General features: G+C 36.4%; 1 protein-coding gene and 1 non-coding gene across 3 annotated transcripts in view; both read right to left on the bottom strand.

Moving 5' to 3' along the window:
• KCNIP4 (potassium voltage-gated channel interacting protein 4) overlaps positions 1–26413 on the bottom strand; it is a 914902-nt gene that overhangs the window by 785048 nt on the left and 103441 nt on the right. The gene's annotated exons all lie outside the window — the stretch shown is intronic.
• On the bottom strand, positions 3307–3425 carry LOC120582994 (5S ribosomal RNA). The gene has a single exon (XR_005647695.1). It is a non-coding gene; the product is annotated as a 5S ribosomal RNA (ribosomal RNA).

The following is a 26413-nucleotide window of genomic DNA, read 5'->3' as shown; positions in this document are numbered from 1 at the left end:
ACTACATTATATTTAATCATATGATACATCATTTTATTTTTGAACATTTGGGTTTCTTCAACTTTCTTTTATGTTATTTTTTGGAGGGTAGAGCAATATCCTGGTTTAAAAATTCTGGACTCCCCTCTGATTTTTTTAATATGAAAAATAGTTTAAAATATAATATAAATTTTTTTAATATAAAAAAAGATTACTGGAGATCTAGCTCCTTAGTCAAAGAATATCAAAACGTGAAGGCTTTTCATGTGTATTGTCATATGTACCATTTAGTAGAGACTTCTCTTGAAGTCTATACTAATTAACAGTCCTATAAAAAGTACATTCTTATCAGCACTTCTTTTTATATGCTGTAAAAAGCTACATGAAGGAAAATGGGATGCTGTTATTATTTATATTTATTTAATGAGTAGTGAACATTTTTTTTCCATATGTCTACTGGCCTTTTCTATTTCTGCATTTCTATTTCTGCATTTCTGTGTCTATGCCAGGTTTTCTGTTTTAATGTCTATATTGTAACAAAGAAGAAATTAACAAAATTAACAACTTACTTAAAACATACATGAAAAGTGCTAATTTTGTTATATATTATTTCATTTTATTAGTCATATATTATTTCATTTTTTTCATGGTATTTTTTAATATATAATTATTTTAAATTTTGATTTAGTCACATCTTTTTTTCTATACATGAAGATTTTATCTGGATATTTTTCCCATGGAAATTCCTAAAGTTATGTGGTAAAAGAAGAAAGGTTAATCATCATGTCACTTGTCTTTTCTGTGCCTGCGTGAATTATGACACTGATGTGCAAAATATTTTGAGGACATTATAAGAAATTGCTTATTATTAATGCGTTAGTTCGATTGCATAGCATGTTCAGCTTCACGCTCATAAACTCTCTTCAATTATCAACATAAAATAAAAATCATATTTTATATCAACTAGAAACTTAACCATAAATTTAACCAGAAACAAATGCAAGGTTCTATTATTGAGGTTAAATAATGAGATGGCACACGAGGCAGAGAAGTGGTTGCCCAGTTGCCCATCATTCTCTACCAGAATTTGCTTTAACATGAATTTTGTAGTGTAGGGTGTGTCTGCATTTATAAAATGGTGGAGTAGAAAGTGTAGTGAACGAAAAAATCACAGAATGAGGCTCTAGCAACATTGTAACCTACAGAACATCATCTGATTTATCCTTTCCAGAGTCTCTTTTTCTTCTGACATAAAATGAAGAAATGCAAGTTAACGATCACAAAGATGTTTCAATCTCTGCCCGACTATGTATTTATATTTCTCAGACACACTTGGATAATAGCTTGTCCTGCTCCATGACAGTCATCAATAATCAATTAATCACTCTAATAATATAAAACAATCACTAAAGTATCCTCGTAATCCACAAATCATACCATTTTGAGGAAAGAGGATAAAAAATGGGGATTTTTTTTTTTTACTAGATGTACTATGACTTATGAATACACTCTACTATTTCTGTAGTAGGATGCAATGGTGGATAAGCTACATCACCAGACGTACCAATGAAAGGGCCTGTAATTGCTGTCACCTCTGATCACATTACACGTATATAGACACACAATCTTATATATGTTAAGACTCATATTATGAACTCTGCCACTAGCAAATGACTGATAATTTATAGACAAGGAAATATGTACTCTGTCACTCAGCTATGCTAATGAGCCCATTACAAACATAGAACTTTCTTTGCTTATATATATTTTTTTCAGTCTTTACTTCTTAAATAATGTTATCACAAATTTATACTCTTTATAATTTTCTTCTTTCAAACAGACTGAATGTTGACACTCCTTCTAAATTCACACGTTGGAATCCTAACCCCCAATGTGATGGTATGTGGAGGTAAGACCTTTGGGAGGGAATCAGGCCATAGGACAGAGCCCCTGTGAACTGGATTAGTGTCCTTGTTAAAATAGACCTAAGAGAGACTTCTCACTCCTTCCCCTGCATGAGGGAGGAAGGAGAAGACAGTCATCTATGAACCAGGAAAATGGCTTTCTCCAGACACCTGCCATCACCTTGATCTTGGACTTCCAGCCCCCAGAAACTTCTATTGTGAGAAAGAAATTTCTTTTGTTTATAAGCCACCGTCTATAGTATTTTGTTATAGCAGCTTGAACAAACTAAGATATATAGGATTAATAGAAGTTGAAATTTTACTTTAAATGCCCAAACCAGAGGAAGATTTGCCTATAAAATTTGTAATTTTAGACTATAATCATGGTTAGACTACATATTCTAATTCAGGGGAGAAAAATGGCAGTTTGATTATTATGAATCACTAAATAGAGGCATAGTCCTTCAATGATAAATACAAAAACAACAACAACAAAAAAAAACTGCCCTGGCTTTACCCGGTCAAGCTGTCTATTCTCCCTCTGAGACTGAGTTTCAAGGCAAAAAGAAGAAAAGTACAATTTTCATAACTCTTATGTTTAAAATGGAGGCCACACAGCAAGTTCTCAAAGGAAACTATGCTTATATGTTTTCCTTTTTGTATGTTTGTCTTCCTTGAACCTAAAAGTCTAAAAAAGTTATTTTCTTGTGTTGCTCTTCTAAGGAGATTTTGCATACTGTAACAGAAAATATTAAAAGCAACATTTTTAGAGCAAATGTAGAATTACATTTCATATAACTATGATCCTCTGATAAAAGTGAAGGCATAATCTAAAAATATGATTTTTGAGGGAGATTAGCCGATGTGACCCAAATGTACTCTAAGATAATTTTTAAAATTTTAAATTTTTATAATGTGAAATAATAATAATGATAATAACAGCAACTAAATTTATTTAGCTCCCACTCTGTGCCAGCTTCTCTGTGGCCAGGCTGCCTGTGTGCAAATGCTATCTCAGTCACTTACTCAGTGTGGGACCTTGGGCCAATCCTTAGCTCTCTTTGACTTGGTTTTCTCATCTGTAAAATGGGGAGGGTGCTATAGCACCCCTCCTAAAATAGTTGCGAGGATTAAAAGTATGTGCATGTGTGTGTACGTTGTACACGTGTCTCTGTCCGTCTGTGTCACACACTAGAACCTGCTGCTATGGTGTGACTGACTCCTGCCTCTATTGTCTAACCCATTATTTTGTCTGCCATAAAGTTTCCACCGTGATGAAAAAACACATTGTTCCCTCAGAAAGAGACTTATTTCTATTTTATTTGTTTACTTATTTAGGCGAGGCGACCATTGGTTGACCTTACAGATCGCAAGGACCTTGTCAGTTTACAATCCCTTATTTTTTAATTTTTTAAATTTTTTACACCTACGGCACCTGGTCTTCTTAGGCGGTCTCCCATCCAAATACTAACCAGGCCCGACCCTGCTTAGCTTCCGAGATCGGATGGGATCGGGCTTGTTCAGGGTGGCATGGCTGTAGACTCCAGAAGGATATTTAGATGTGCATAAGCATTCTGCTTTCACCTTTATACTTATCGTTTTAAGGGTATTGTATACTTGGAGTGGTGATGCTGAAATATAATATCTATCTAGGGCCACACAGCAAAGATAGTTAGAATACATATATGAAGCTGGCATGGTGTGTGCGTGTGTGTGTGAAGAGAGGGAGGGAGACAGACAGACAGAGGGAGAGGGAAATCATTCCGGAAATGTAAAGTCTGCAAGAAAAAGCATGTCACCATTTCTGGAAGACACTGATTTCAGAAGAGACTCAGATGCTTAGTAAATATGATAAAAACACATCTGCGGTTTCAGTTAAAGATAGTGCAACAAATGCACACATTTCCTCCATAAGAAATCACTGAAATAAAAGCATAAAATTTTTTATAATGGTGTGAGCAAAGGATGACACAGAACAAGAGGATGGAATAAAATGTGGGCAGCTGGGAAACGTGAGGATGTATGGAATCCGATTTTCATCCCCTGAGAACTGAACTCCTAAGCAAGCGGTGTGAAAACTGAGAAGTAACGTGATTTGCCGGCCTGACTCTCAAACGTTCGGGGATTTCCCCACCCTGCCTGGCACTGGTGGTGAACAGGGACTGAAAAGAACCAGCAAAACCTCCTCGTGGGGTCTATATTTACTCATGACAGCTGGGCAATCCACCGCCATCACCCTCATCTGCCAAAGACTGGGAACACTTTTATAGGAAAGGGTGAAACTGAGGGCTTCAGGACTAGAAAAAAAACACATGTATCTGAGGTGTGGGCACCCTACTAAATATAGGGAGGATTCAGAGGAAGTGTTTACTTTGAATACTGAGACTCTCCAGGCCTTTCCACCATCCACCCACATGAGCTTCGGTTCACAGAAGGCTGGCAGCCACACGCATCGTTTGCAGGCCTGACAGGAAGATGCTTCCCTCGGAAACATAGCACCCTGTGTTATTTTCCCGGGGCTGCTGTAACGAATGATCACACGCTTGGGTGGGTTTAAACAACAGAAACGTATCCTCTCAGTTTTGGAGGCCAGAAGTCCAAAATCAGGAAGTCAGCAAGGTTGGCTCCCCCAGGAAGGTTGAGAAAGAGTCCACCTCATGCCTCTCTCCTGGCTTCGGGAGATGATCATGATCCTTGGCATGAGTTTAAAGATAAATTAAAAATAAAAAATATATATATATAAAACTAAAGCAAATCAAAAAAGGAGACATCATCTCCAAGGAAAGAAAAAGATGTTAAGAAAAGGAAATAAGCATCATTACATGCATCTTCAAACATTAGTGTTTGTAGCCATAATAATATCAACACAAAGGTTTATTTATCTAAGGCGATCACATAATTACAGTAGAAAGATGAAAATATTATAAATGCACGTATTGGAGGAGCGGGTAAAGAGATCAAAACCACTGCCAAGAGAGAAATCCAAAACCGAAAGATCGGGAAGCAGCATTATATTATTTATTTGATTAAGGAAACAGTAAAAGGAGTTGAAAGAATTGGGGCAAGGGGCTGCTGTTTTTCATTATAACCTTTGTAGAAATATTTGTTTAAACAAAGCTATATTTGCATATATAAATATAAACATCCTATGACTCCAACAAATTCTGTGCTCTATCATTATATGTGTAACAGTAATTTATAAACCTTTCAAATGACCAAATAATTTTTAAATCTAGAAAAAATATTTTCTAATTTTGAAAAATAAATGTTTATATTTTAAATAAACACTAGTAGTTAAAAAATGCATTGGAAGTTAGTGGTTTTACTTTTGGCTTATTCACATTCTAAGATGTCAACCTGCCAAATACAGAAATATATATACAAGATGTCTTCTTGAAACCGGACATAATGACATATTTTTAATGTGAAAAAAAAATTATAAGTAGATGTCAAAAATCTTGAGTGTTAACTATAAAGACAAACACTTTATTCCCAAAGATATATTTTCATTTGGAACAACCTGATGAAAATCCAACTACGTCAAGTAAAATGCAGAATTTATCATCAACAAGTACAACTCCTGGGTCCTTCATGTAGCATTTTCACTTATTTTATGATGAGCATGTCCTAAATTTAGTTTCTTTCTACTCTTTATCAGAGTAAATTCCGTCAATTATCTTTGAGTCAATGTTGAGTTCACATTAACTTAATATTTCCAAAACCTTCAAGTCATTTCTTGTAACCAAGGGGCCTTTTAAGCTAAATCATATGAGTGAAACAGGAATGAAATTGTCGGTGAACTCTGAAGATATATTTTTGACTGCCCCGACCCCATCCTAGCCCTCCCAAACAGTAGGTCTTTTAAACTGATCATAAGACAGTAGAGATGAGTCCATTAAAACTAGTAGTTGTCAACAATTACTATGTATCAGAATCACTTGGGGAGCCACAGATGTTCAGACCCCATTCACCCCAATTTTGTTTTTTGGAATATAATTTACATGCCATGCATTCACCCATTTAAAGTGTCCAATTCAATGGATTTTAGTGTATTCACAGGGCTGTGCAACTCAACAAAATCAATTCTAGAATGTTTTCCTCACTTAAAACAAAACCCTTACCCATTAGGTATCAAACCCAGAATCCATTCCCCAAAGCCTTATGTCACCACCAATCTACTTTCTGTCTCTATGGATTTGCCTATTCTGAACATTTCATATAAATGGAATTATATAACATGTGGCCTTCTTTACACAGCATAAGTTTCATCCATGTTGTAGCATGAATCAGTACCCCATTCCTTAATATTGGCAAAGAGTATTCAATTGCTTGCATATACCACATTATATTTTATCCATTCATCAGTTGATGGACATTTGGGTTGTTTTTACCTTTGCCTATTACTCAGTATGCCACCTACCTGGCCATAGTCAGTATACAAAGCATTATATTATACTTGAACCAGATAGGCTAGTATCCTTCCCTAATCTACTGCAGGATGGGTTATGTTGTAGTACCACCCAACCAGAAAATCTCAGCACCTTAAAACAGCAAAGTACAGATACACCTCCATCAGGAGTAAACGTGGAGACTCTGCTCATTACGGTCACTCAGAGTCCCCGAACTGACATAGGCTTCTCTGATTTCAGGGGGAGGAAAATAAAAGATCATGGTGAACCACACACTGATTCTTAAATCTACCTGTCGGAAGAGACACACTTTACTTCTTTGGTCAAAGCAAGTCATATGCCAGGGTTGAGTTCAAAAGGGAGGCTATTACATTTCTCTTACAGAGAGAAGCATCCCAATTTTTTTTTTGCGGAGGGAGGGTGCTTTTCCTTTCAGCTTGCTACATTGAGATGCTGTAAGCCTAGAACTGTCACATGAAGGGACCCACAGGCCAAACGGAAACAGAAAAGCTGAGAGTGAAGTTCAGGGTAGCCTCTGAGGCTGTCTATATCCTTGGACTTGCTTGTTGCATGAAACAATAATGTCAATAATCTCTCTTTTTCCTTCAACCAGTTATGAATGGGTTTCTATTGCTTATAACCAACAATGGTCAGACAACTTTTCCTGGAAGGTCAGGACATGACATACTGTGAGCTGAGATGCCAGAGATCACAACAAGTAACCAAGTGTCTCTAAGAGTGTCACACTTAATCACTCTGACACCCACATCAAAACAAAAGGATTATGACATCTACCTTATACGTTCTTATGAGGATAAAGAGTTAATGCCCAAAGCTATCCAAGTCACCATCTGCCACATAGCCGGTGTTCATAAAATCAGTCTCTCTTCCTCCCTTCTTTTCCTTATTCCTTCCTCCTGCCTTCCTCCAGGCTAAAAACGATGCAATATTTCATCTTCATATTGTTATCACCCAAAAATGTTTACTGGGTTTAATAAACACCTGTGGAATGAATGAAAGAGGGTGATTGGGACAGAGCATGGGGCTGAGAGCAGAAATACTCTCGGCACAAGGAAAATGCAAATAAACTGAAACCTTGGCATTGACCCCAAGGAGATCAATGAGCCTCAAGCAGTCAAGGTGCATCACACACACAAGATTTTCAGCATTTACCAAAAGAGGAATAAGATGCCTGTGATGGGCCTCAGCTGAGCACCGATTCACTTGACCTCAATAACAGACACTGGGGAAGTTCCTTTATCTCTTCAAATACTTCTCTATGTCCAGGGGGACTACACCACATAGGCCAAAGGTAGAATAGAGCATGAGCTTAAGGAATCCAGTATCGACGTCCCTGCACCATTGTCTTTCATTGTCTTTTTTTTTTTAACTTCAAAAATTAAGTGCCACATATACTACCCAACTCAAAGCAGAAGCTGCATCAGTCATTATCAAACCCATCCTTCACTGCCCTGAGGTGACTAGATTCCAAGAAAAAGTCACAGGGAACAACAAAACACTTGGTCAGCATTAAGAAGGAAAATAAAGAGCATGAAAAATGTGATGACTTCCTCTACAAAAATAGATTGTATCTCTGTTTGAAAAGCTTGAATATAAACCTTTACACTGATTTTGAAGCTTCTTGTCTATTTGTAAAATTATTCTCCATTAATTTCAAGGCGGCCAAATTCATTGCATACTTTTTGCCCACCTCAAAACTTAAAACAAAGAAGGGGACCCTATTTCATGCATTTGCTTGTTGATTTTTTTACTTAGTGGAGGGTAATAGGAAAAATAAGTAATAGGTTCATTCCATAATATATATATATATTATGTATATTGCATTGATTTGCACACTGCACAGGACTGAATAATAACATAATAGATGACCATATTTTATAATGCTTTACGAACTTAGAAAGTATTTGTACACACGTGCTTTATTTCTTACAGAAAGCTTCTAAAGAGGATATAACAGGTAAAATCACTAATTGACAAATGAGGAAACCAAGATCTGGATTTGTCAAGTAAGCTGCCCAGTAATTGTCTAGAAAGTACCCTTGCCAAGACTGGGGCCCTCATGTGGCTGTCACCAAAGTCAGCCTAGGCTGGAATCTCAGCTCTACTTGACACTAGTCATGTGACCTGGGGTCAGCTTTCTGTGCCTCAGGTTCCTCATCTATAAAATGAGGAAAATGAGGGTGTCTCCCTGTGAGCATTAAATGAGCATCTAACCATGGTAAGCTCTGGATAAGCATTCCCTTTTATACCTGCCCAGAACTCTTTCCACTAATCATAGTACCTAATGAACAAGGTGATTTATTTTTCAATATTTTGTAGAATCAAGAAATAGATAAACCCAGGTTTGAATTGTGTCGCTGATACTCTCATGTGACATTGAGCAAGTTATATAAGCTTGCTGAACCCACTGCCTCATCACTAAAACAGAAATTATAATCGCCGCTTCATACAAACATTATCTCCATAAATGGTTTTTATATGTTTTGATCACAGTTGACATTCAATATTATTTTAGTTTCAATATTATTTTAGCATAGTGGTTAGATATTTACATAATTTATGAAGTGATCCCCTCAATAAGTCTAGTTAAATAAGGTAATGCCATGAGTCACTTAGTGTATGCTCAGTATGGTACGAGCCATTATCAACAGGAGTGATCATAATGGACTAATAGAAGCAATAATTCTGTAGCTGGAGCTCTCACCTGCAGTCACAGGGCCTCCAAAGTCATGGAAAGTCAGCCTCAATGACTTCTTTGAGATCCCCAGCGGTACTGAATTTGGCAAGTTCTCTTATCAACCCCAGGGCCTCTGCCTCAGTCTTATCTCTTCTCTAGCAGCAGGTGTCTTGGGTAAGAAAAGAGGCTTGTTATGGAGGAGCAGGGGACAAGAAATCATTGTCCTGGACACTCAGTGTGGGTTGAACCAAGCAGACCATCACACTCTACAGAAGGAAGAAAATCTCTTATAATCACTAATGATGACTACAAATATACAAATACTAATGCTATTATTGATAATTAACAGGACACTAATAACATTTCTTGAATGCCTTCTCATACCAAGTTCTGTTCTCCGGGAATAAGAATTTTAGAATGTAGGTACTCTGATCATTTGCATAAAATGAGGTGTGGGGAGGGTTAGTACCTTGCCCAAGCTGGGGGAGCAGTATTGAAACTTAAACCTAGGAAACCTGATCCCAGTAATAGCAAACTTCATCATTAACACCACTTTCTACTCTACAGCTAATGCTTGGATTCTCAAACACTTTAACAGAACTATATTCCCTGTACGACAACTCCAAACCCTCAGCAAATTAGATTCCGAGATGCTGTGCTTTGGTGAGATGATTTATCTATAGGTGTCAGAAACTTAAGCCACTTGAATCCTGTATCTTTGCAGTGTCTGATATTCCAAAGCTATTACAATAGAAATACAAGTTGAAAATATCAAAGGCAGGACTCTCGGCGTTTACAGCATCCATCTCTTGTAGAATCTGTAAATAACCAGAGGTAAACCTGAGAAGCCCTAGGAAACTCGGAAAGATACATCTTTTAAAGTGACAGAGAAGGAATGAGTAATGACAAGGTGTCCCTGAGGAACAATTTCACTGTCAAGCACAACGGCAGACAATCGGGAGGAAGGGTTTCTGCTGCTGACAGTCCCCTGAGCTGGACAACAAACCTCTACACAACTCCCTAACCTCTTCAATTTTATATTTAACTTTAGAATAAATGAGCCACTGCAAAAGGTAGGAATGGATTCTCCCCTCAACTGTGTCACAGAAACCTCCTTCAGATCATATGTCTCTTGTTCCAGGAGGGATAGCAAATGAACAAGAAAGGGGAAAAAAAAAAGCTATGGATTTAAAGACAGGCCACTTGATAGATTTCCCCAAAGATATTTAAAGGCAAGTCCCAGAAGTTGACAATAGGTCTTGTCAATCTCATTTCAACTAGGAGACATCCACCTTTTTGCAAATAAACCACTTTGGACATTTCAAAATGTGGGAGCTAAAGAAGAAAAAAAATAGCTGTATTACTTTTCACTGATGAATTTCGTATCAATTTGACAGCAACACTATTAGTGTGGAGTGCTATTCAATATATGCTTGAAGTAGGACTTCATTAATTAGCTGAATGACATGAACGCTTAGCCGAATGACCAAATGGACAGCATACAATGTTCAGCACATCAATCAAAGATTCATCATTCCTGCGCTAATCAACTATTCTAAGCATCATGCTAAGAAATATGAGAACATATCCCCAAACCCTAACCTCATGAAACTGCAGCCCAGATGACAAGATAGAATGAGATGCACACACTTTACAAACATTTACTCCGTGCCAGGCACGTTACTAGTTATCTAGAATACAAAGATGGCTAAGGCAGCTTCTCCCCTCAAGAGAAATTCACAGCTGAGTTCGAGAAAAAAATCCCTTCAAATACTGATGTTTCAATTCTTTAATAGGGAAATTGTACTAAATGCATCTCAGTTTGTATAAAATTTTATTTACTTTTTAAATGAATGCAACTTTTAAACTCTAATTTAAAAACAAATGCTATTTGCAATACTTCATCTCAGCTAACAATTTATCTTAGGAAATAATGGGAGCCGGGAGACTCCTAATTGGACAATGAAGCCAACTCTCCTCGCGTCTCCTGAATGCGATCACTAGGTGGCAATAGCTGAACATTCATTCCAAGGCGGCCGTGAGAACCGGTCACCATTTCAGCAGTTTGCGTCACAAAAAGTACTTCTTTTAAAAATCTAAATTGCCAAATTTTTATTAGGTATGGCAAGTGGGTCACAGAGAGAGAGAGATGTTTAAGGCTATGTAATGTGATCGCTATGTCTGTGTTAAGAACTGGATGTGACATTCACAGAGAGCTCACAACTTCACAACTCAAAAAGTTTTGTATATACAGTTTCCTAAGAAACACATATAAAGATTAAATTCTCTCTGTGTAGATCACTGCTTTTATGCACAAAAGATGGGGATTACATTTGTGCTCACTTCTTTTTTTAAATCGGGGGGTGAGGCAGAATCACTTTATGGGAGCCTTAAGTTATTCTTATTTAAATAACTGATTTTTAAGGCAATCTGCCCAAATTTGGCTTTTCAACAATTACTTGTGAAAATGAACATTACATTCAGTTTGCGTTTGGTTTAAAGTAAATTGATTTGAATGTGAGCCGAGAACTGAAATTTGGTTTCTTCACATTTTCAATCTTGATATTCATTTGACACAAGGAAAAGCATGGAAATATTATTTTGGTTATGAAACTATCATGAAAAGCTGGATCGGCATGTTATTTAATGGAAAGGGCTCCAGGCAAAGCCACTGAGTGTAGGGGCGAATAAAAAGAGCCTGGGGCGGCGGGCGGGGGGACCACATACAGCCTGGGTGTGTATTAGGTTTAAGTCATGGGAAGAGAAGATGAGAGGCTGGAATGAAAGATGAAAATGATTTCAAGTAAACACCATGCTTAGTTTCATAGGAAATAACAGCACATCCGCCCAACACCCATTTCCTGATAAGTATATGCACTCCTTAAAGCATTTTCAAAATTACTTATGGATTAAAAACAGATTTCATCAATGTTGCAAATACTTATAAGCAACAACCTTAAAAATAAGATACTCTGCACACATTCCCTGTTTTTAGAGCATCTTACAGAGTGCACTCGAATTTCAGAGGGGAACGTAGGAGATTTTAGGAGAGGAATTTATCTTCCAGAAACCTCACATCATGATTATTTATGTTCCACTGCTGAACTTGAGATTTTTTTAAAATCTGATTTCCAGGACTAATTTTGTGGTATATTTCCATTTGAATATAAAATCTAAGATAAAGAAAAACAAAAGTACTTATAATTGCCAGAAGAGGGCTCTGTCCTCAAACTTAAAAATCCCACACTCCACTGATAAAGGACCTTTGCCATCCCTGAAGAGGCTCCAGCATAATCCGGTTTAATCACTGAATCATAATCCTCAAAAGAACCTAACTATATCTTTAAAAAGGCGGAATCACTGCTTTGCAGGATGCCACCATTCACAATACTAAGAGTAGCCATTATTTACCTGTTAATGACAGCAGAAGCTAAAAGGATGTCATGTTGTAGCATCACAATCCCCACAATTTGTAACTTTACTTCTTAGCTTTTGCATTCATCCAACTAAAATGTGTGATTCCTTCATTTGTTTCTATGTTCCACAAAAAAATCTCTGTTCTAGAATGCATCATTTTATGAGGACTGCAATTTTTTACTTGGTTAACTGGAAAATAACCGGAAAGGTGAAAGGTTGAAGAATGCAAAGGGTTACAAGTACCTCTTTTAGTAATTTCAGCTAATTCCAGAAAAAAAAAAAAGAAAGGAGCAAAGGAGCAAGTGCAATGTTGGGGTTCCCTCTGGTGAATGAGGTGCCCACCGCCATACTCAAGCTGGTTGGAGGAAGCCTGGCTTCTTTGCTATTTGCGTGGGTTTGGGTAGGTCACTTCACATATTTAATCTTTACTTTCCTCATTGTAGAAAGCAATTCATAATGGCACCTGTATCTTTACCCCCGTATCTCATTTTTTAAGGTACTTAATATAGTACTCTCTGATTTTTTAAAATTTTGGCTCACTAATTTGTTTATTCATCTCTTTTGTTTCTCTCCCTCAACGGGCCATAAACTCTACAAGCACACAGATCTTGCCTGTGCTGGCTTTTACCTTATTCCCAGTGTGATATGGAAGTATTATTTAAAAAATAAGAGTAACACGCATAAAATCCCCCTATAATAAGTTATCTTCCAGGTCTGAAGACAATCTCTACTTGAAGAAAAAACGTGAAAGTATACCAGTGGGGAAGACAACATACGCTGCATCACCTCAGATTTTAATTAAATTTATCCTACGTCAAAATGGTTCACTTTTCAATCAATTGATTTGTGTCACAAAAATATATACCTAGTAAACAGAATGAGCCTTGGCAACGTCCTGATGGCATCTGAGTAATATTTACAATGCAGGGATGCTGAAAACAGAGCGCAGCCCTCTGAGGAGGCCTTGACCATAAATTCTGGGTCAGGTTCATCGGGTTGAGATTCTGGCTTTAAAAAAAAGTTGCTGAGACCTGAAGTTCCCTCTGTCCCTCCAGCCAAAATTATGATTGCTCTTAAGCCTTTTAAGCAAATATGGTTTTGGCTCTTGGTATGGAACTAAGGTATTTAGCAATGATATAATTCCATGGCTTTCAAGTGGCAAGATTATGTATTCTGGAAAAGCCCAAAGTTTGTAGACATGTCATCCTTTAGGTGATTGGGTATTCTGTTGTAAAATGATAGGTACACCAATAAAAGATTTTATCGATAGTTGATGGCTATCACGATCCCTTTAATTATTTTGAAATCAGCAAAGCGTCCATATACTCAGCAAGGGGCTCCATTTATTTTGCATTAACGCGTTTAGTGTCTCCTCCCATCGCTGATCACAGAGACCATGCAGTCTTCTCGTCTCAACAGCTTCCTTTAATCCACACTACCCGGAATCACATTAATGTCCCATCTTCGCCTGCCTCCCTCATTAATTTTCTCAAAGAGATTTGTTCATTCTACTTAATCTGTTTGTGTTTCTTATACAATATTTATATCCCATGTTTTTGCATTTCTTATAACGTCGTCTCAGTTCTTGGTAGAGATTTCTACATTTAAATGTTCACAACATTTATTTTCTTTGCAATCCTCTCTATCGGGGTTTCATTATTATATTTGGTTTCTGTTTCGCTGAGTTTTTATTGGGTTATTTTCTTAGTGCTATCATTATTTATCCCAGATACAATGAATTTTACCTAGTCTCCAAATGTTATACTCAAGAGAAATATGTGATATTAAGACAGGATATATATTGATTTCCAATTCTTAGAGAGGGAACCGACACTGAAGAAACTAGTTAACAGCAAATGGTTCGATTAAGCAGCTGCTCATTTTACTTGATACTCTGGTAAGGTTCCTACGTACATTCCTAATATCATCTCTATATGTATGAGATTAATGGAGGTGGAGGAACAAACAGCGTAAAAGGTAGTGACAAGACATAAGCAGAATTTTATGACATAAGGATAGAAGACTTGTATTAGGAGAGATAATCATAGATTTTCCTCTACTCCTAGCCCACTAAAACGTATCTGTGGTTGGCAACTCTCCTTTCCTTCTTTCTCTCCCTTTAGGATATTCACTTGAAGATATAAAATATGAAAATATATACACACATTAATTTCTAATTCTAGGAGACTAGGTACAGATTTAAATGGGTATATGTCAGACTTACATGTATATATGATTTGGGCAAGTGTGTAGTATACACTGAGGATTATAAATGAAAATCCAAAGAGACATTTTTTAAAGATACTATCTAAACAGTGAGAGGAAAAAGTATCATTAGGCTCTTTGGAGGCAGTGTAGTATGAAAACAAAATCTACCTTCAATGGTCACTAAATTTTATAGCCGACATTAAATTTCAGTTTTATGTTTGTAAGTTACTGAAAAACTAATTGAATGTTCTGTGTTACTGAATGCTTAGAATGTGTCTGATATATATAAAAACCAAAAAAAATTGGGATGAACAAAAGTGACCCTGCTTCAAAATAATCCACTCTCTAAGTAAGTTAAAGACTACTAATATGATCAACGTAATTATGTGGCCTATTGATACTTTTCACCCATAGATAATAAAATTCTGTTATGATATTTGACAACATTACCAAAAATTTTTAATTAGTTGACTCTAAGCTGATATTTTCCTGAAAGAAAGATTAACCTTATATAACAATCTATCCAGAAAGAAAAAAAAAAAAACTATAATTTCACACTGTTATAGTCTTGAAAGCATAAACATATTTTTAAAAGCCCATTTAGTACTTTAATGATATAACAGTGGCAATGATAATAGGCCATATTTGCTGAGCTCTTCATCCCACAGACCAGGCACTGTGCTGAGTGCTTTCCAAGCATGATTTTCTTCAATATTCACAACAACCGAATGATAAAGCACCATAGTGTCCCTTTTTTTTATAGACAGAGTAACTGAGATTTAAAGAGGGCAAGTAACTTGGTCAAGGTCTTATTTCTGATAAATGGCAGAGCCAGAAATTGAATCCAGGTATAAGTAACACCAAGCTCTACACTCAAAGATTTTTCTATATTACCAAAATTGCAAGAGACTGTTCCAAGTGCCAATCAGGGCTTACTTTATTTGGTTTTTATAATCTTTTATATTAACTTTGGTTAAGAATATTCTCCTCAGAGTTAAAAGGTATAGGATGCCTGAACGTAAGAGGAAGGCAGAGGCAGAGGCTAAGAACTGGCTCAAGAGCTCTCACTTAAATATTAAATCTCAAATGGCTTAGCAATCTCCTAGTAAAGAGGTGGACTTTGACTTTAACATGTTAAGAATGGGACAGTAAATGTTTGTTGGATGAGCCAAGGGAAGAGAGGTAGAAAACTGAGCAGAATATAAGACACAATTCAATGCCCATGCCCTTAGAAAAGCATTGAAGAAAGACTTCTGAACTCTGGAACTCCGACTATACTTTGTATGTCATATGTCGACCATGTGGCAGAGTAAGTGGGTTCCCTCTCTTTCCTCTCTAAGATATAAATTAACAATCTATGGACTAAATTCCACAAGCTGCTTCTTTTTGTAAATAAGTTTTATTGGGATATGGTGACACCCATTCATGTACGTATCATCTGTGGTTGCTTTTATCCTATCATCATAGAGTTGAACGTTGCAACAGACACTGAGTGATCACGAAGTCTAAAATATTTACTATCTAGTGCTACGAAAATTTTGCTGAGCCCCGAGTTATATTATGTCGCACAAATAAATATCTTCCAAAGTGACTGAACACATATCTAAGCCACATACATAGGAAAATAGGTTTTCACAAGACACAACACTTTCTTTCCCTGATTGCTTTCCTCCAATCCTTCCCTTTCCTGAATATTGTAAGAATAATACCTATTAGCTTCTTTATTCATACGCACACACACACACACACACACACACACACTACAAACACTGGATCTGAAAATATAAAAATTAATAAGACGGAGTACATGTCATCAATAAACCTTCTGTGAGGGAAGATAAATATTTTAGAAAATAATTAAAATGCAATGCCAAGGGTCATAAGAAATGGCAGAACTTCTAAAGGACCTTGTGCCAGCATTGGAAAATCCTATCTCAAAGTCTGATGAGCCATTTATCTTGCGACAAACCTTCTTTTACCAGTGAAGAACATTGGATTGGATACATTGTTAATTTAACAACCCAGTACCAAAAGTCTTAGACCATGCCACTACCAAGATATTGGCAATATAAGGTTACCTCAGAGTATGATATTCTTCAAAGTTTTTATATCCCGTTTTAAGTCATGGGGAATTGTGCATGTTTGCTACTTTACAATATTTGTATGTGACAAGCCTTCTTAGCATTTCTTCGTACTCCAAATGAGAAGTTGAAGCTAGATGTCAATTTATCTATCATCTAGGTGTAGAATAAGTGAAAAAGTAGGTCTACTCACCTCACCAAAGCAGAGACCTTGACCTTTCCGGCTTCACTTCCTAAGACAAGGGTCAGCAAATTATAGCCCAATCCAACCGTGGACTGTTTTATATGGACCATAAGCTAAGAACAGCTTTGAAAAATTTTCTTAACATTATTGAAGGATGCTTGTCAAATATAATTGTATGTATTCAAAGTGTACGATGTGATGATTTGATATACATGTACACTGCAGAAGGAGTTTCAAGAGAAAAAAAGAGCATGTGATAGTGATTGTATGGAAATAGTTACAGAAAAAATGGTAAACCTCTGCCAAAGATATGGAAGTCTGGACCATTCAGACTTTTGAAATAATTACAGGAGGAAAAGAAAAAAAAAAAAAAAAAAAACGAATCCTAAAATCACTAAGAAACCAGTGCAGGTAACATTAATAATATTATTGTTAAATAGAAAACAAAAGGAAGTTTTTTAAAAATCCTTTTTGTCTTACGTGTATCTCTTACAAATCAGAATCGTCTATTCAGTGCTGCAAAGAAATAACCAATAATTTAATTCAGAAATTAGCAAGGAAAAGAATTTTCCTTCTTCTTTTCAAATGTTGACACCCCCTATTTAAACAGACATATTTAGACTTTCTTACTCTAATCTTATATCTCTTAATCTAGCTTTCATATTTTCCATTCTGTCGTCTCTCTATAATGGTCTCAATAATTTCCTCAATTTTTACCATCCAGTTTATTAATACTCTCTTGTATCTGATCTGTAGTTTAAACTCACCTTCAGACTTTTCAATTATTCATATATATTTTATCCTAGAAATTCTACTTTTTACTATTTTTTTAATTATTGAAAACCTCCGATGTACCTGTTATTGTTTTAGGCACCAGTAATAAAGTAGTAAAAAATAAAAATAAAGATAAAGATAAAATGACCACCCTCATGAAACTTAGATTTCAGGCTGGTAACACACAAATATATAAGCAAAATGTATATCGGATGGTAATAAGTGCTATCCAGAAAAATAAAGAGGGAGAACCTCATTGTGAATGAAGCCTAACTGGGATGAAGGATGCCCTGGGACATATGAGTTGCTACAATGAAAACCACAATAGGACCTTAACACTCCTGCCAATGATGATAAGGAGATCAGAAAGATGCTGTCTTATCTGGAACACATGAGACTGACTCCTGGGCTCCCTGTGGTTTTTTTGATGATGATTCTGCTTCTCTAAGTACCTTGGAGACATCTTTAAAATAAATTTTAGGCTAAAGGTTTTAAGCTTTTTTTTTTTGAAATCTACATTAATATAAATTTGACCTTCTAACCTATGGGAGTGTTGGATTATGGTTGCAAATTCCAAAGAGAATGTTTTTCCCCTTATCCAATGCCAAGTTTTGAGTCAAATAAGTTTTTTCTTGCTGCTCATTCTCTGCACACCTTGAGGGTCCCAGATGTATGCAGAGGCAGGGAGGTTCATTTTCATATCCCCTGCCTAGCACAGGCTCCAAGCTATGTTCCCTTTCTTCCACGCTCTTACTGCCATTAAAACAAAGTTCACAGATACTCATGAACAGAAGCATTGTGGGACACATAGCAGCTCTAATAGTCTATGCTTTAATCCCTGGATTTTGACTTCCTTTTCACTTTCGGCCACTGAGGATTTGCCTGACATTCTTACCAGCTCACCAATGCATTTGAAAAGATACTTTACACATGTCATTGGGTATTTTTAATTGTTTTGTGGTAGAAGATTTGTGGAACAGTCTATCATGTTCTTTTCTCTAGTCCATTTGGACAAAAATTTTCCTTCAAGATATTTCTACATGGAGCATAAATTTTTGACAGCTGTCCTTACAAAAAACACGTGAACTTTTTCCAAACTCCTGACTGGAAATGAGTCCCTCATCACTAAAAGTGTTCACTCTATCGGACTATTAATAAAATGACATCATTAATGATGAAGGTATTTGAATCAGGATGGTTATTACACTAATTCAAGACCACTAGGAATTTTGGCAATGCTTTGAGGCTCTATGACTTGTAGTTTTCATTGCTGATTTTACTATTTTTAACTTAAATCATAAGAGATACTGAAGATTTGATATAATTCATTCCTTATAGATAATCTTCACTTTATGACAGTTAGATTTGGTTTAATAATGTTTAGCAAAAGGCTTTTACTGCCATTTTTTTTCTCTTCTTTGGTCAAAGCAAAGATTATAAAATGAACCAGATCAGCTCAATTAACATTGCGAGTTATCATTTCTAAAGGAAACACATACACATACAAATAAAACAGTGACTCCCAAGGCAAAATACTTTCAAATAAAATAGAAATTACAATTAAAAAAAATGAACGAATTATTTGTCCTGATACGACAACCCACTCTCCAAACATCTGCATTTTCTGTTTACAATGAATGCTTTTTACTTTCATCATTGTTCACATGATGATCTCAGAAAAAAAAAAAATGAGTAAGCCAAAAACTAATAAAACAGGGCCTAGAGGAATTGAAGGAAAAATTCAATACTGCTTACATTGATATAGAACTTCTCATACAAACTCTTTCCAAAAATAAATTGCAGATATAGTAGAATACAACATATTGTCAAACATAACATGCAGTATTTGATGGAGAACATACACCCTCCCTAACGCCTCAGGTAAGCAAACATAGTACAGCTTCTAAGAAGAATTTTAGTCATAACATTTGCCAACATTTCTCATGAGAAATCGCTCCTGCTTTTTTTTTGGTCACCCTGGAGCAAACACTCATTGCATTTATGCTCTAAATCGGGAACTTCACAAGACCTTGTACATGACTTGTTTGAGGACATCCTCTCATTGATTTCTCAGAAAAATCCGGTGAAGTGCTATGTCCACTGTACAGGAAGCTGAAGTTCAGAGAATGTTATGTATTTTCCTCAGACGATGTAACTAGTCATTGGAAGACTATATTCTAACATAGATTTTCACAGCTTCATGTCCAAGGCGCTTTCACCATTTTATAAGTAATAGAAGGTATTTTGAATGTATTTTTTCTAATTTATGATAAAATAAATATATGTACTCAAAAAAAAAAGGAAATCTCTAAGATAAATGTAAGTAATAGGTAAGGAATAGGTAATTAGTAGGTAAGACTAGTGTATTTTACGTGAACTTCACAATGAGACCAGTGCCCACCTACACTATTCCATGGAAGAGTTCGCTTTCTATTTTGTACCTGGGATAAGAGAGGGAGGGGACAGAACATTAGATGGGTGGTTATGAAAAGTGCACCATGGAATGGTTTAGGCCACTGTGAAGAGATCTGTGGCCAAAACGACACTAGTTTAGGACGCAAGCGATAAAGCACATCTGCCTGGAACTCTGCTTGGCAAGCGGTGATAACTGATCAGCACATGAAGGGGTTTCTTTGCAGCTGTGTGGCTCTGGGAAATAGATGCTGCATCAGGAAGTCACACTCGTAGAGACAACTGTGACGAGACACTGATCGTAAGAGCTATGCAGGCAGAAATCATCAAGAAAAAAAGTGGGAAGAAAAGAGTAAAGGAAATAAACATAATTCCGATCATTAAAAAAATTATTTTAGATGAGTAGGTTACAGAAAGGGCTGAGGTCTTGAAGTTTTTCACAGGAGAAAGAACATTCAGTGAAAGTGGGAATTCACAGAACTCTAATTTTTCTAAATCTGACTGTATTACAACCTGGAAACATATGTCTGTCTTACAAATAAAAATTATAGTATTTGTTCACTGTATTGAAAGTGCTAAAATTTATGACTTTCTGTAATAATAAATGAATATTTTAGTTTCTTAGCATTTTAATATTTCATATGACTAGTATTTGTTTAGGTTTTTTAGTATTTAATATAATTTTACATGTCTCATTTATTATTTATTTGAAAATTCTTAAGCAAGCAGTAATGCTCTCTCCATTTTATAAGAAATCAAAGCTCATAGTAAATTACTGCCTTCCCAAGGTCACCCACCAGTTTGGGGAACAACTTTTTTTGTTTTTCCTTTCCCAAATACGGCTTGGTACTATGAGGTAATTGGGATATGTATTTTTTACTCCCATGTTGCCAATTATAATCCAATCTAAGAGCAAGAGATAGTTTCCATGTACACAATTGTATTTTCTCAACTTCAGTCTCCTCTCTCCAACATGCTACCCCACCTCCACTTCCTTTCCTGTTCAAGAGAATCTGAAAAAGTCAATTTTAAACTGATCGATCTCAAAATTTAAAAAGAGCTTTAAGAATGATCGATTATTACAATATGATGCTGTATTTCAAGAGAGGGTCTCTGCTTGCTGCACAGCGATCTCTGAACCTATTCTTCTGAAATTCTCTCAGCTCCTTGTCTTCCCTTGTACTTGTTTTTATAATACAAATAAGGGTCGAATGTTAAAGAAAGACCTGCTCCAGAAGGCAGAAGATTCGAGTTTTAGTTCTAATATTTAGTAGTCTTATGACACCCGTGAAGTTGGTAAACGTAGCCCTCCACAGCCAGCAAATGACACTACCATCTCTTCAGTCACCTACGTCAGAACACCTCCCTCCCACTCACGTTACCATGCTCCTAATCTGTTACCCAAACCTACCTAATTTAACAATAAAATATATCCAAAATGAGTCTACATCCTTCCACCTCTGCTTCCTCTGTTGCAATCCACACTTTTATTCTTATTGAATAAGCCTCCTAACCAGTTTCCCCATGTTCAAGAGGAATCCTCCCCAATATCTTCTCCATACAACATCCAAAAATCTTCGCACGATGCACTGTGATGTAGCATGATTATTCTCCTTAAGAATCTTTGATAGTTTTCCTCTACTCTTTGGAAAAAAGGCCAACATCCAGAACCTCTGAAACCGACCCTATCTCTTACTCTTCCTTCTCACCTGTCTAGTCATTTCATACTCACAGCCAAATTCCTCTCTGCAAAGCATTGATTTTATTGGCAATTATCCACAACTTAGCAAATCATGTTATTAATGTCTATCTCTCTGACAAGGATGAAAGCTCAGTATGAGATGAGACAACATCCATTTTACCTGTAACACTGACGCAGATGCCCTCCAGCCAGAGATCGCCAGATCAGTAGTCAAAGTCATTATTGGCTCATTGCAACAAGGGAGGCAGCGACCATGTGAATCGGTGGCGGTGTGTATCTCATTAGAGGGTATTAAAAGGAGCTTGTTATAGAATCTGGGCTGGTGTTCCGTGTTTTCGTGAAAGGGTCGAGAAAATGTGATTTTGCTCTGGATTGGGTGCTATTAGAATGCACAGGCAATTCTATGACTAGACAGATATGTTCATAGATTTTATTTAGGAGGCAAGAATGGCAATGCAAAGCTAAAGCCAAAGATGGTAAAAAAAAAAAAAAAAAGTGACAGTTGCTCATGTCACTCATGTTACTACTCTTCTGAGAAAAATGGTATGTGTTCTGGTTTGCCAGTTACAACTTTGTATTTATCTGAAGCTTTCAACAGTAATATGTAGTTATGATATTAATGATACTATATGCTCCAAAGCAGAGAAAAGAAAATCATCAGTAAATTTTGTCCCCAGGGCCAGCACCAATTACTTTTACATAGAAGAATCTTCTACGCCACATGTAAATGATGAAGGTGACCGAATAACATTTAGTTATATTCATTCAATAAATAGGTACTATCTGCCATATCTCAGGCACTCAGCACAAATTACATAACCGTGAATAAATGCACAATGGTACCTTTTTTCATGAAGATCATGACTTGTTAGACAGACATTAAAAAAGCAATTTAAAAAAAATAAGAATTAGAAGCTGAAAGGAAAAAAAATGAGAAGTATCAAACATACTATGCTAAAGTATTTTTTTCTGAATAATCTATAGAAATTAAATGACCAATCTTTGTCCTAAAACTGATCACCTACATTTCTTCATGAAAGTTAGACTGACATAATCTTGTATATTAATATGTGACCATATAATATATGCATCCATGAGGATAAAAGGTTGCTAATTCTAAGGCAGCTTGCCACACATATCAATAAATCATACTATGATCATCTACTTAATTAGTACAAATTGATGGTTACTAATCAATTAATTGACAAGTTATTCTTTCAAGTTCTAAAAATACATAGGTTCCCAGAATTTATGTTAATAAACCATGGCTCCAGGTTGACAAGAACATTAAATAATGTGTCACATCATTACTACATTTGTAGCAATGTTCCTCCAATGGCCAATTAGGGTTAAAATTCTCCATTATTCAGTGGGCCACTTAATGGGACAAAATTTCTGACCTTTCTAATCCTCATTACATATACAATTAATTGCATCCATGTGCTTCTCATTGAAATGAAAATTAGCTTCTGGTGCACCCTCAATCAAGATCAAATAAAGCAAATTGGAGTCTGGCCTCAACATTGCTTCTGTAACTATGTTATAGAAATACATGCAGTATTTTAGATAAAATTTAAGAATAAAACTAGAGAGATAAAATATCATATTTCCCTGAAAGTTAGGCTTAAATATGATTGTCTAAAGTGTTTTTCATAAGATTTAAAAAAATAAAATAAAAATTGTAATAAGGTTCACATATATGCATATATTTAATCACAATAAAAAGTATCCCACCAATAATGTATATTTTGGGCATATATATGTCATGAGGTAGAAATATGATAATCAATGGTTTCATGGTCTGAAGTATGGTTTTGATGTTATATCCCAACAGAGAACAGGACTTGCCTTCATCGTTCATCTTCCCTAGGTCATAGATATTTAATGTATGACATGGATGTCCAGTCTTAATGATTTTATTCAAATTTTGGAATTTCCTCTAGATTCAATTCTCTTTCATTTCCCTTTCATGGCCATGATTCCGCAAGCTCCAAATCTGCAATTTGAGGATGGCTCCTGGCCTGATCTCTGCTCTGCCCTAGAAGAACAAAGGCGTCACATGGCTCTGCTAGAACTTCTGAAGAGCTACTCTGAGAAGAAACTCTTTCTCTAGATTTCCTGACATGCCAAGCTGGGCTTCACAGCTCAATGATTTCGAGAATTACGTTTCCTCAATGCAGCAAAAAGGTCCAGGATAAATCCCTCTGGATCCGAAAGCATGGGTTCTCCTCATTTACTATGAATTTAGAGTTCGGATCTTCCTAGGCTTTCTCACTCATGCCAGGACATTCATCTACTGTATCAGAGATACAAAAAAACTCATGGTGTTATGTGGTATCTCCCTAATAGGTTTATAGTATCTACGGTTTAGTTAGTTACTCAAACCACAGGAAGTTTTCATGTCTGGTTAGTTACTTAACCTTACATACTAAGTAGACTCTGAATGTTACTCTAATGATTTGCACCTTCAGTCATGAGTTTACTGAATTTGTAGAGTACCTCTCATAGACCACACATTGTGTTAGGCTTTTGAGATCTGAAAAGGAATCAAAGAGACCCAGGCCCTGCCTTTTACAGCTGGCAACCCAGAGAGAAGTGAGTCATTCATCAGAGAATCATGTAGACCACCGTAACTGTCCACTATGCTTAGTTTTTGTCCTTTTTTTAAGGTTGGGTAGATGGCAGCAACATTTACATTTCAATGGGACACTCCTGAGCCTCCAATTAGACTCCAATTACACTGGGAAGGACACGGTTAGAGAGCCAGGTAGTCAGAGAGACACAGTGCCCGGGAAACCTGTGGGGAGTAGCATCGGAAGAGAATGTGTCCCATAGTTAGGCAATGACTTTGGGAATGGAGGGTGAGGATGATAAGAGAAAAATAATAAAAACTGCCATTTATTTAACACCAAATGTACATTGCATGACTCGTGTGCATGATCTCTTGTCATCTTATAAAGTACATAAAACACAGACTTCTCAATTTCATAAATGAAGAAAGTGGCACACAGAAGGATTAAACTGTACAAAACCACAAAGCTAGTAAATTACACAGCAGGTACTAGCACCGCTGGGAGTCTGCTCTCTCCTCTAAATCTTTATCCACTCCTCCCCCATGCCTACCTTCTCTTCTCCCAAACCCCATACAAATCAGAGAATTCTCCCTACTACATCCAAGCTTTGGACAGGAAGGAAGAGTTATTATTGAAGATGTTTTGGCCAATAGCTAGTCCAGTGTATTCCCAAAAGAGAGAAAATAGATTCCATTATACTTCAAACAGCAAAGCAACAAGTAACTCTTGAAGAAGGAAGAGTCTGAGTGAGGTGAAAAATTCATAAAACTGTGATCATGGCAAATGGGGAAGGGAAATGAAGGTTTTACCATCTTCCAATACCAACTGTTGAGTTAGCATTAAAATGTGTTTTTACAGCTCCAACATATTTCATTCCCACTTTGCTCTTCAGGTGTGGGACAAGGTAAGAGAATAAAGAAGAAATACTAGCACCATTTATATTAAGCATAGAATTATTACATGTGTAACCTGAGCCTCTCTCTTGAAAACATGTGGAGAAAAGTAATATAGAATGTGAGGACTGGGGATTCCTTAATGAATAGCAACAAATTTCAGATTTATAGAATTTGAAAAGCCTAAGATCTCACATGCCACTTAATCCTACCTCAATTTCCAAAGTTAGAGAAAGTTGAATAAAAGTAAAATTTTACATAAATCTTCCCATCTGTTATTCTCTATAGGGTGCATTGTAGTAAAGATTTGGGTGGAATAGTGAAGGAATTTGTTTAGATTTTAATTAAAACAGTTTACGTCTTAAAGAAAGCTTCTAAACTAATGAATGAAATGGGTAATAATATAATGCGATCTAGGTATTTTCAATAAAACCTTTCTTCTCATGATCCTGCTTTAGAAGTGTTGAAAGCACACCTGCAGCAACCCCCAGAAGGGGTCAGGATTCACGGGGAGGGGATGGGAGTCACTAGTCCCCGCCCACCAGGTTCCAAAAAGAACAGGTGTGAGAAGAAGAGCTAAAACGGCCTTGGGGGCAGGTTTGAGTGTGTGGCTCTTTTCTTCCTTTTTCTTCCTCTGGGACTGAATAAATGTAGTATTCATGATTTGACCCAGAAAAGGAGTGTGTGGCATGGCCATGTAAGGATACAACAAGCGTGATGCTTAGAGGAATTTTAAACAGGCACAGTCAAGGGTGATCCAAGGTAGCTGCGAAATGTGTCTCAGCCAACACGACCAAGCCCTTGTCGTGCCTGCAAGTGAGACCAAATGGTAATTAATAGTGGCGACTGTCCAGAAACTCTTAATATCTACAAATACTCTTAGTGTATGTTATACCAATTTTTCAGTTAAATCATCATCATAGAATAATGTTAGGTTGAAATGTTTGCAAGCAATGGTGTGCTAGATAAATGTACACTGCTTGGCTCAATAAAACAAATATCCCTAGGGACCCCATATACCAGACAAACTGGTACATTCATAATAAAATCTGGGCCTTTATGGTAGCTATGGTTAGCATAGTTGTTATGCAGGTCTACCTATTCAAAATCATTCTTATTCCTTCTTTTTCTCGGGTTGGGAGGTGGGGTGGTAGGGGAACATCTAGTTCTAGAGAAAGA

Source organism: Pteropus medius, unplaced genomic scaffold (assembly GCF_902729225.1).
Source record: "Pteropus medius unplaced genomic scaffold, Ma_sr-lr_union100, whole genome shotgun sequence".
NCBI classification, from domain to species: domain Eukaryota; kingdom Metazoa; phylum Chordata; class Mammalia; order Chiroptera; family Pteropodidae; genus Pteropus; species Pteropus medius.
The sequence above is the reverse complement of the archived record's forward strand: the minus strand, read 5'-3'. Positions and strand labels throughout refer to the sequence as shown.